Here is a 9,436-nt window from a genome sequence, read left to right as displayed (position 1 = left end):
TTTGGGTCAAGGGGCAATAAGCGGGGATATCTGCTTTTAGGCATGGGTATTGAATGTGGGGACTTAGATAGGACAAGAATCACAGAGTCTCAAGTGACTGGTGTCACCAGGAAGAACTGGGAATGCCCATGACATGAGGCCAGGTAGTGGCACACACTGGCCAGTAGCACATGATTACGGGACTGAGCTGACTGGAGAATGCAATTCACCTGAGTCATGAGCCAAGTATAAAACCTGAGAAACTCCAAGACGAAATGGCTTTCTCTGAGCTGACTTGACTACTTCCGTATGTAGTGCTGGGCTCTTACTCTGAAACCAAACTATGTCCCAGTGTTGAAAAAGGAACTTCTGGGAAGTTGCAACTGATCACTTGAGGTCCTCCGCAGATGAATGAATGCTGTTTTTCATATTTAATTCGCGAATACTCAGGGAAGCTTGTTGCTGGGTAAGACCTAAGATTCATGGGATTCCTCTTTCACAATTCAAATCTTTGAAAAGCTTGAGCACCAACTGTGTGTCCGACTCAGTACACGTGTCCTCTCATTGAAACAGGACAACAGCTCTCATCTGCCACATGAGGAAGCAGGGGCATGCAGCTAATAAACAGTAGAATTGGGGCACAAAACAGGCATTCTTAACCCCAAATTGCACTTTAGCAATTTAAGGTGCATTTTAGCACTTACAAGAGGGGCAAGGTGAACAGTAAGTAGTAGCAAAAAAGGAACAAAGTTGGGAAGTTTTTTGAGATGATACTGATTTTTTCTGTGCTGGGAGGTAGTGAGGTGAGGTGGGAGAGGACCTAGGCAGTTCTAACTACTGAACAGCTACTCCAGAGAGTGAGGGGGACAGTGTGGGGTTAAGCTGGGTTGAGTGCCCATGAACATTTGGACTCTAAATAGATTTTCTTTATTCAGTTGTTTCTTATCAGATTCAAGTTAATGCATCTCGAATGTATTCTTGTTAAGAAAACTTTGATGCTTTGATCACCTAAACATTTTCATGCATGCATTTCATCATAAGATTGTGATTTGGTTGTCAAGAGGATCTTAAGTTTCATGTCCTCTAATATACTCTTGTGCGTGTGTGTGAGTGACCTTGAAATGACTGACACGTTTTTTAGTTTCAACATTTCTCAATTAGTGTATATATTCAAATTGGTAGCCTGCTGTAGACCAGTGTCTGGATATTTTCTTTATTTCACATGGCAGCTCCATGTAGGGTTTTGTATTTCCCTTTGGCAATTAATTCAGAAATGTACAGGGTGTTCTGTTTCTCTACTTTTGGGGCTGAAGGAGCTCTATTTAATCAAAAAGGTGGATTACACTGATTAGAAGTTATGAAATCAATAATTAATATAGATTTATTGGAAATACGAATAAATACAAACCCCGTTACTTTTGGGAACCTGTTTCATTACTTGATAAAGGAACACTAAATCATGTACCTTTTTCTGTAGTCAGAAGTCTCCTTTATAGTTTTGTTGTATTGATTAGTGAATATATTTAAAACATGGATTTCCTCTCAGCATCTAATTTAAACACATTTTATTTTTAAAGGCAAATATATTTGCAAACTTAGGTACATTTACAACATGAGATATTATATGCTGAAATATTTTACTCTTCTATCCTCATACTATTTGAGGACATCTAATCTCTATATGCTTTTTAATATCGTGCAGATGGGGAAAGCAAAGCAGAAGGGATTTTACTTTAGTTCAAATACCATGTTTAGGTCATCATCACTCTTACTTATGTTTGTAAATTGAAGTAACTTTAATTTATTTAAGTGGTGTTTATAATATAGCATTTTGAAGATAAACAAATGCCATGATCATCTTCCAGAGGGGAAGCTAATCAGTTTGCTAAATAGAGACAGACTAACATGCCAGTCACTGTAACTTGTTTTTGACTTTGCTGCTGATAGAGTGTGAGTCCCCACAGCATATGATAATGTTTGAAGTGTTAGAATACATTTTTTTTCCCATTAATTCTCCTTTATATCGCCACCCACATCAGATATGCTTTCCAGCAGTGTACTGTTGGCTGTGCATTCAGAATTTAAATTGCTAAGGGCCTGTTTTCCTTCCCAAGAATATTATAAATCTCACCACTACTAATTGAAATTGTATGGTGAGGGCGCTCTTTCCTTCTGCTGTGTGTTTAAATACCTGACTATTATCAATAAATAGGCCGTGGTGTTACAGGTGCTGCCTTCCTAGTCATCACAGATGCAAGGTGGAGGGAAGGATGCCTGGGCTGTTTAAGTGCAGGTATAAAACCGATTAAAGATGGAACACCCTGCAGCACTCACAGGATTTCAAATCTTTCATTAGAGGAAAATACTTAGGAAAAGAAGGGTATATCCCCTTTTGGTTTTATTCATTTGATAAACCAGTATTTATTAAGCATCGACATGTGTCACCCCTGATCTAGACACTGGGAAAACATCAGGGAAGCAAAGAGAAAAACAATTCCTATCCTCATGGAGTTCACATTGAACTAAATAAATTAGATTTTTAAGTTACAGATAACGTAAAATATAATAGAAGGTAGAAACAGGATAGAAAATAGAATTTTTCTATGGAGAGAAGCCAAGTCAGGATTTGATGTGAAGGCTGTTGAAATATTAGACAGATGGCCAGGAGCGACCTTGCAGAGAGGGTACCGTCTGAGTAAATCCTGAAGTGAATCGCACGGAATACTGAAGGAAGGGAGCCCAAGCCGCAGGAAGTAAACTGTAATAGCCCTGAAGCAGGAATGTGGCTGGACTGTTTAAGGAGAGTAGGGTTGCTCAAGAAAATTGCATAAGACAAAAGCATAATAAGAGATGAGGCCATCAAAAGTATAAGAGCTTTGGATGTGGGGCCACATAGATCTTGTAGACTTTTCTTTTTTAATTTTTTGTTTAAATGTTTATTTATTTTTGAAAGATGGAATGTGAGCAAGGGAGAGGCAGAGAGAGGGAGGGAATAGAGAATCTGAAGTGGGCTCTCTGCTGTCGGCACAGATGTGGGGCTCGAACCCACAAATAGTGAGATCATGACTTGAGCCAAAGTCGGAGCTTAACCAACTGAGCCTCCCAGGTGCTCCAGACCTTGTAGACTTTTAAGGTGCTATAGAAAATTGTAGACAATCACTGGGAACTTGAGGCAGGCATCTGACAAGGTCTGTCTTATGTTTTCACAAAACCACTCTGGCTGTGTGCTTAAAAAAAAAAAAAAAAAAAAGGAGCGAGGGCAGAAGCAAGGGAGAATAGCAGTGGACATCACTCTCCAGCCTTCTTTTTCTGCCCTGTGCCCTGCAGGGGTAACCTCGATGGTATATATTAACCACTGATTGGCTTCTTTGAGTCTGGCTTGCATGGGGCTCAACTAATGAGAGACACTCATGGTGGTGGGGCGGGGGGGAGTGCAGGGACTGGGAGGAGAGTAAGATTTATCTCTTTCTTATGCTCTTCTCTTGCTGGCTCAGGTCCCCATTGGTTGTTCCTGTCCATCCACCAGGGCCACAGTTCCTTCTGGTGCCTCTCTCCATGTAGCTGCTTCTCTCATTTCCTGTAACAGCTCCTTGGCCTTTGTAAATAGTTCCTTTACTAAATCCTTCTTAATTATTCATATTTGTCATCTGTTTTCTGCCTAGGATTGCCTGATGTATCAGATACAAGGCCATGCCATATTCCAGGGAGATATGATGATGACTTGGTCCAGGCTGATGGCAGTGGAGGTGGTGAGAAGTGTTTGAATTATGGACATTTTCAAATGAGAGCCTACTCAGTTTACTACTGAACACAATGTGGGGTGAGGGTGTGAAGACATGTAGGGGGTGCCTACATTTGTGGCCTGAGAAACTTCAGTAATGGAGTGGCCTTTGAATATATTCTCTTGAAGTTCAGGGGAGAGAGCTGAGCTGCAGATCTAAAATTGAAAGTTATCTGTGTAGAGATGGCTTTTGAACCCTGATGTAGGATGAGATCACTAAGGGATTGAGTCTAGACAGAAAAGAGAGCAGATCCAAAAGGTGAGTCCTGGAGCAACTTGGTATTTAGAGATTCAATAAATGAGGAATCTGATAAGGAGAGTGAGAAGGAATTATGCAAGAGGTAAAAAGCATTCCAAAGGATTGTGATATTCCTGAATCCAGGTGAAGAATCTCTGCAGTAAAAATGGACAGACTGTTCTGTAAGGTTCTAATAAACTAATGCTGGCTTTCAGTGTAAGTTAGAGCACTTTAAATAGATACATATGTATATATACATGTAAGATTTTGATACGCAAATTAAAGAGGCATATTAAAACTATGTCCCACAAGTAATAATGGCATTTCAATGACACACATTTCAGTCATCCTCGGTCATCTGAGACTCACTGTGACACTCTCACAAGGCAGCTTATATTTAGACACATTAGCGTTTCACAGCTTAACATCCTACACAGTGTTATCTACAGTATTTCCCCAGAAGAATTCAAGTGTCAGGAAAAAATTTTAGAACTTATTTACCCCAAAGAAGTAGAAGTTTCTGCAGCAGCTGGGGGTGGAGGGTGGGGAAACAGCTGAAGGAACTCAACTCTGTGACTCCAACAGGAAAAACTATGAATTTAATGGTTTAAGGGGGACAGAGTGCTGCCTCTCAGCCCATCCCAAACAATTAAAAAGTAAGGAACAGGAAAGGCAACTTGGAGCCCTGCATGAGTTTGGGAAACATATTTACAGTGATTGCAATTAATTTAGAGAAGTATTTCAGGTAAGGATAGCAACCGTAGACCATTGTTCATGGCTTTAAAATTCTTAACTATCCATGTCATTAAAAATATTTATTTAAAATTACTAGTGATTAATTTAGCTCAGTAAAAATATTTAATACACTTATTTTCTTGAGTTTTAATTGATACATAAATTTTTCAGCTCATTGGAAATTCACTTTTTATGAAGTGATTCATTAATCATTACAAACATGCTCATGTGTGTCACATTTCTGTAATTAAATTATTTTGCAAAAGGAGCTATTGCTGTGTAAAAGATTGGCTTCAAAACCCAATTCAATGCTAGATTAGTGAAGTTTCTTCCTAAGGAACTTGAGTTAGAAAGCTAACAGGGATCATGCAGTGTATAAAAGGAAATTCATATTTACTGTATGATACTAATTTTAATAATCTGCACACAAGTGCCAAAGTGACTAATCAAAAAATTGGTATTCACAGTCACATATGAAGGTTTGGTTGTTAATTTCAAGTGTTAAGGATGCAATTTTCTAGGACAACACTTTGGTTGCATTTAATTTTACTGTGAAATTTGAGGGACCTGAGATTTTTCTGATTTTCCTCCTCATAATATTACCTCTGTTTATTATGTTCTCCATGCTATCCATTTCTCCATAGAACTATAGTTTCCACAAGCACACTGAAGATTTACAAGATCCCTCTTACCGACCAATTTGCATTGGTTCTTTTCACATGAATCTTTTGCTAGCTTTTTCTTTTTTCATTTTTTTGAAAAATATGTTCAATATGCTTCTATTTATTTAAAAAGTAGATGGCTAAAAACATGTGGATAATAACTGTGATGGGTTGAAACACCATCAAATATGTTGAAATCCGTGAGGTCCTAATAATATATTTTTTTAAAGAAGCTCATTGTTTTGAATACGGGTGGAGAAATGAGGAATCTGAAAAGGAGAGTGTGAAGGAATTACAGGAAAGAACCCAGGATTTAACCTGGTTTGTCTATGAGAACTGTACTTCTTAGTGACCAAACAGTTGAGGAAAAGATTACCTTTAAAAAGATACACGAAGCTGGACAACATTAAGCCTATTGATCAAAGATTATAGGCTTAGTGAAGTTATATATTAAGTACATATTATCCTGTAGATTTTTGTCTAGTAGATTTGCAAATTATTTCTATCCAGTGGAAAAGATAACCCTAAACGTAAAACACCAACCAGTTGGTATGTAATCTAACAAACTGCCTCTAACATTCCTTTATTAAATTGACGGTAAATTCTTAGCACCTCAACATGTTCTTTTTCTGTGATGTGACTGTAACAGTCTTCTATTTGCAACTCAGGAAGGAAACAACTGTGTTCCAAAACAGCTAAAATACGCAAGTCCAACAACTGAAGGTACTTTTTAAGCTGTCGCATTCACTCTGAAGCCTATTCATCTCCTTCGGGATCCCAGAGATTAAGCACCTGTTCTGCTCAGCTATGTAATAAAGTGGCAAACACGCTGTGCCACTGACATCACAGGACAGTTGCCTCTAGAACTAGATGCTGCACTTTCTCACAGATTCTCATCCTCAGCTGAGACAGCAGTTGTCCGAGCAGCCTCTAGATCTCGTTCATACTGTGCTGCCAGAGCTGGGTCCATGACAACCTCCGGTGGGGCAAGAGCAAGCATGGTGACAAACTTCAAGTCAGGGTCTCCAATTAGTTTTCTGGCAAGCCACAGGAAGGGCTTTTCAAAGTTGTAGTTACTTTTGGCAGAAATGTCATAGTACCAAAGGTTCTTCTTTCAGCGGAAGACGATAGATCTTTGCCTTAGCTTTCCTGTCCTGAACACCCACTTTGTTGCCACACAGCACAGTGTGGATGTTTTCAGATACTCGTACCAGATCTCTGTGCCAGTTAGGCACATTCTTGTAAGTAACCCGTGGTATTACACCAAATGTTAAAATGGCACGCCGGGCTTGGATGTCCTATATCTTTCAGCCCACCAAATTTCTCCGAACCAGCCGTATCCCATACATTGATCTTATCAGGTCTTCTGTTGGTATGGAACACAAGGGAGTGGACTTCAGCACCCAAGGTGGCTTCATATTTCTTTTCCAATTCACCAGTCAGAAGACGTTTTACAAATGTAGCTTTTCCAATACCACCATCGCCAAACAATTCAAGTTTGAACTGGAGTTGGGGTTCTCCTCGGGCAGCCACTATGCTGTGGCTTCCAGAAGTGTCTCCGGCCCATCTGACTGAGGCTGAACCACTCTTTATATCTTACTGTTTTTCTCATTAATTAATGAGTTGAGTAAAATCCTAGACATATATTTATGTTAAATTTGCGTGAAAGTCATGATTTTTGAAAAATATATTCAGCAGCCATAAGCAGTAAAGCTAGTAAATGAAGCAATGGAAGAGTCACTATTCTGAGTTACTTTGCAACTCCTAATGAATTAGTGGATCTAGGCAACAATCATCAGTTGCTAGTGACATCACGTACAAAAACGAGACTGGATGGCTCCATTGGTAAAGTGTCCAGCTCTTGATTTTGGCTTAGGTCATGATATTACTATCTGTGGGCTTGAGCCCTGCATCGGGCTCTGTGCTGACAGTGTGGAACCTGTTTGGGAATCCCTCCCTCTGCTCCCCACCCCGCCCCCCCCAAAAAAAACCCCTTAAAAACAAAAACAAAAAAGAGACAATTAGGCAATATTCATTTTGTGGTGGAAATATACAATATATTCTATGAAGCAGTGTTGACAAAAATACTGAACCTGGATCTGAAGATACAGGTCAATGAATAAATTTGGCTTCAGGACAATTTGCGTTGTATTATTAGTGATAATTTTTAAAACAGCTCTTTCATTTTATCTTCTCTCTGTCTCTTTCAGTCCAAGCAGGTAGTGCTCTGCTGGCAAACATTTTCAAGAACCTCGTTCACTCATGTATGTCTTAGAATTCACTTCACTAGCAAAAGACTCTCTTTCATACATCTCCCTGGATATTTCCATGTCTGTTGTAGCTTCTGCTTAGCTGGCTGAGGGGATCTATGAGGTGCATGCTTAATATTTGGTGTGTCTGAATTCTCTACTGATTTTTCTCAGTTATTAACGAAACTATTCAGTGACACTCTGAACTGTTTCTCTAGAGTGGGTTTTCCTGGGAGTGGTCTCTTAATTTCAGCATCTTTCGCAATCAAATAGGCTAAGAGTTTCCCAAAGTGTCAAGTTCTGATTCCTTTTAAACAGTTCTTTGCTGCATTTCTCCCTTTGCTCTCACATTTTCTAATGAAAAACCAGAAAAAAACCTATTCACACCTTTAACACTTCGCTTGGAATCTCCTCCACTAAATATCTAAATTTATCACTTAAAAGTTCTGCTTTTACAGAACTTCGGGACATAATTCTGCTAAGCTCTCTGCCACTCTGTTACAAGGATCCTCTTTCCTAGACAATTGAGGAAAGTCTGCAAAGTAAGGAAAGAACAAGATAAACAGAAAAAGTGACCCTTGAGGAAGCGGAATTAAACAATCTCCTTAGCCTCCTATCCCTTTTAATGGCCTACAAAAATTCAGGAATACATTGTATTCTACTCAGAGGATGAAACTCTACTCATGAAAAGAAATAATAAAGGAGCTGAAAGTTTCAAATAACCTGTAGCTCATTTTCTTCGAAGTTTTCACCAGCAGGATCTTTAATGTCTATAATATATCTACCAACAGTCTGTTTATGATTTAAGGATTCTCCAAAGTGATATCTGTCTTCTCTACCATGCTCCTCACTCCCTTTTGAATCATTATTACCCATATTTCTACTAATGGTCTGCTTAAGTCCCTCTAGGCTTTTTCTATCATGCCCCTCAAAATTCTTCCAGCCTCTGCCACTCCCCAACCAATTCTAGAGCCCCTTCCGTTTATGTAGGTATTGTTACAGTAGCACCCTACTCTGAGTACCAAAATCTGTACTAGTTTACAATTGCTGCTGTGTCAAATTACCACAAATAGGGTGATTTAAAATGATACAAATTTATTATTTTACAGTTTTGTAGGTTAGACATCCAACATGGGTCTCAGTGGGCCGTCTGCAGGACGTCTGCAGAACTGGGCTCCTTTCTGGAGGCTTAAGGGGAGAACACATTCCCTTACCTTTTCCAGTTTGTAGAGGCTGCCCGCTTTCCTTGTCCCACCAGCACCTTTTCCATCTTTAAAGCCAGCAACGGTCAGCAGAGTCCTTTTTATACTGTCATCCTCTGGATTTCTTTTTCAATTCACTCTTCCACTTTTAAGGACCCTTGTGAATACTCTGGGTTCACTAGAATAATCCAGGATAATCTCCTTGTGTTAATGGAGGCTAATTAGCAAACTTCAGTCTACAACCTTAATTCCCCTTTGCCAAGTAACCAAACACATTCACAGGTTCTGAAGCTTAGGATATGGACATCCTTGGAAATCATTCTTCTACTTCTCATATATGTTCACCCTAGAAGGGATTCCCCAGCAAGCTGCCCATTTTTTGGCCACTCACATTAAAGTGAGTTTACTGTTAGCAAATGCCTGTGGACACAAACACTCTAAGTAACTTTTCTTTTTCTTTAAAATTTGGAGAGACTATAAGCACTCATTAGGTATTTGAGGAATATGTTCAAAGTATTGAAAAAGATAAGATAAATACACTGATCCAGAGAAGAATTGAATAAACAACCTCACCTCCTCTCTCCCACTTT

The 9,436-nt window shown here is 39.2% G+C and overlaps 1 pseudogene; it reads right to left on the bottom strand.

The window, feature by feature from the left end:
• Positions 1-6,240: 6,240 nt before the first annotated feature.
• Positions 6,241-8,914, bottom strand: LOC123592718 (annotated as a pseudogene).
• Between the last annotated feature and the right edge of the window lie 522 nt (positions 8,915-9,436).

This window comes from Leopardus geoffroyi, chromosome D4, assembly GCF_018350155.1.
Source record: "Leopardus geoffroyi isolate Oge1 chromosome D4, O.geoffroyi_Oge1_pat1.0, whole genome shotgun sequence".
NCBI classification, from domain to species: domain Eukaryota; kingdom Metazoa; phylum Chordata; class Mammalia; order Carnivora; family Felidae; genus Leopardus; species Leopardus geoffroyi.
Note: the sequence above shows the minus strand (reverse complement) of the source record. Positions and strands in the feature narration are given on the sequence as shown.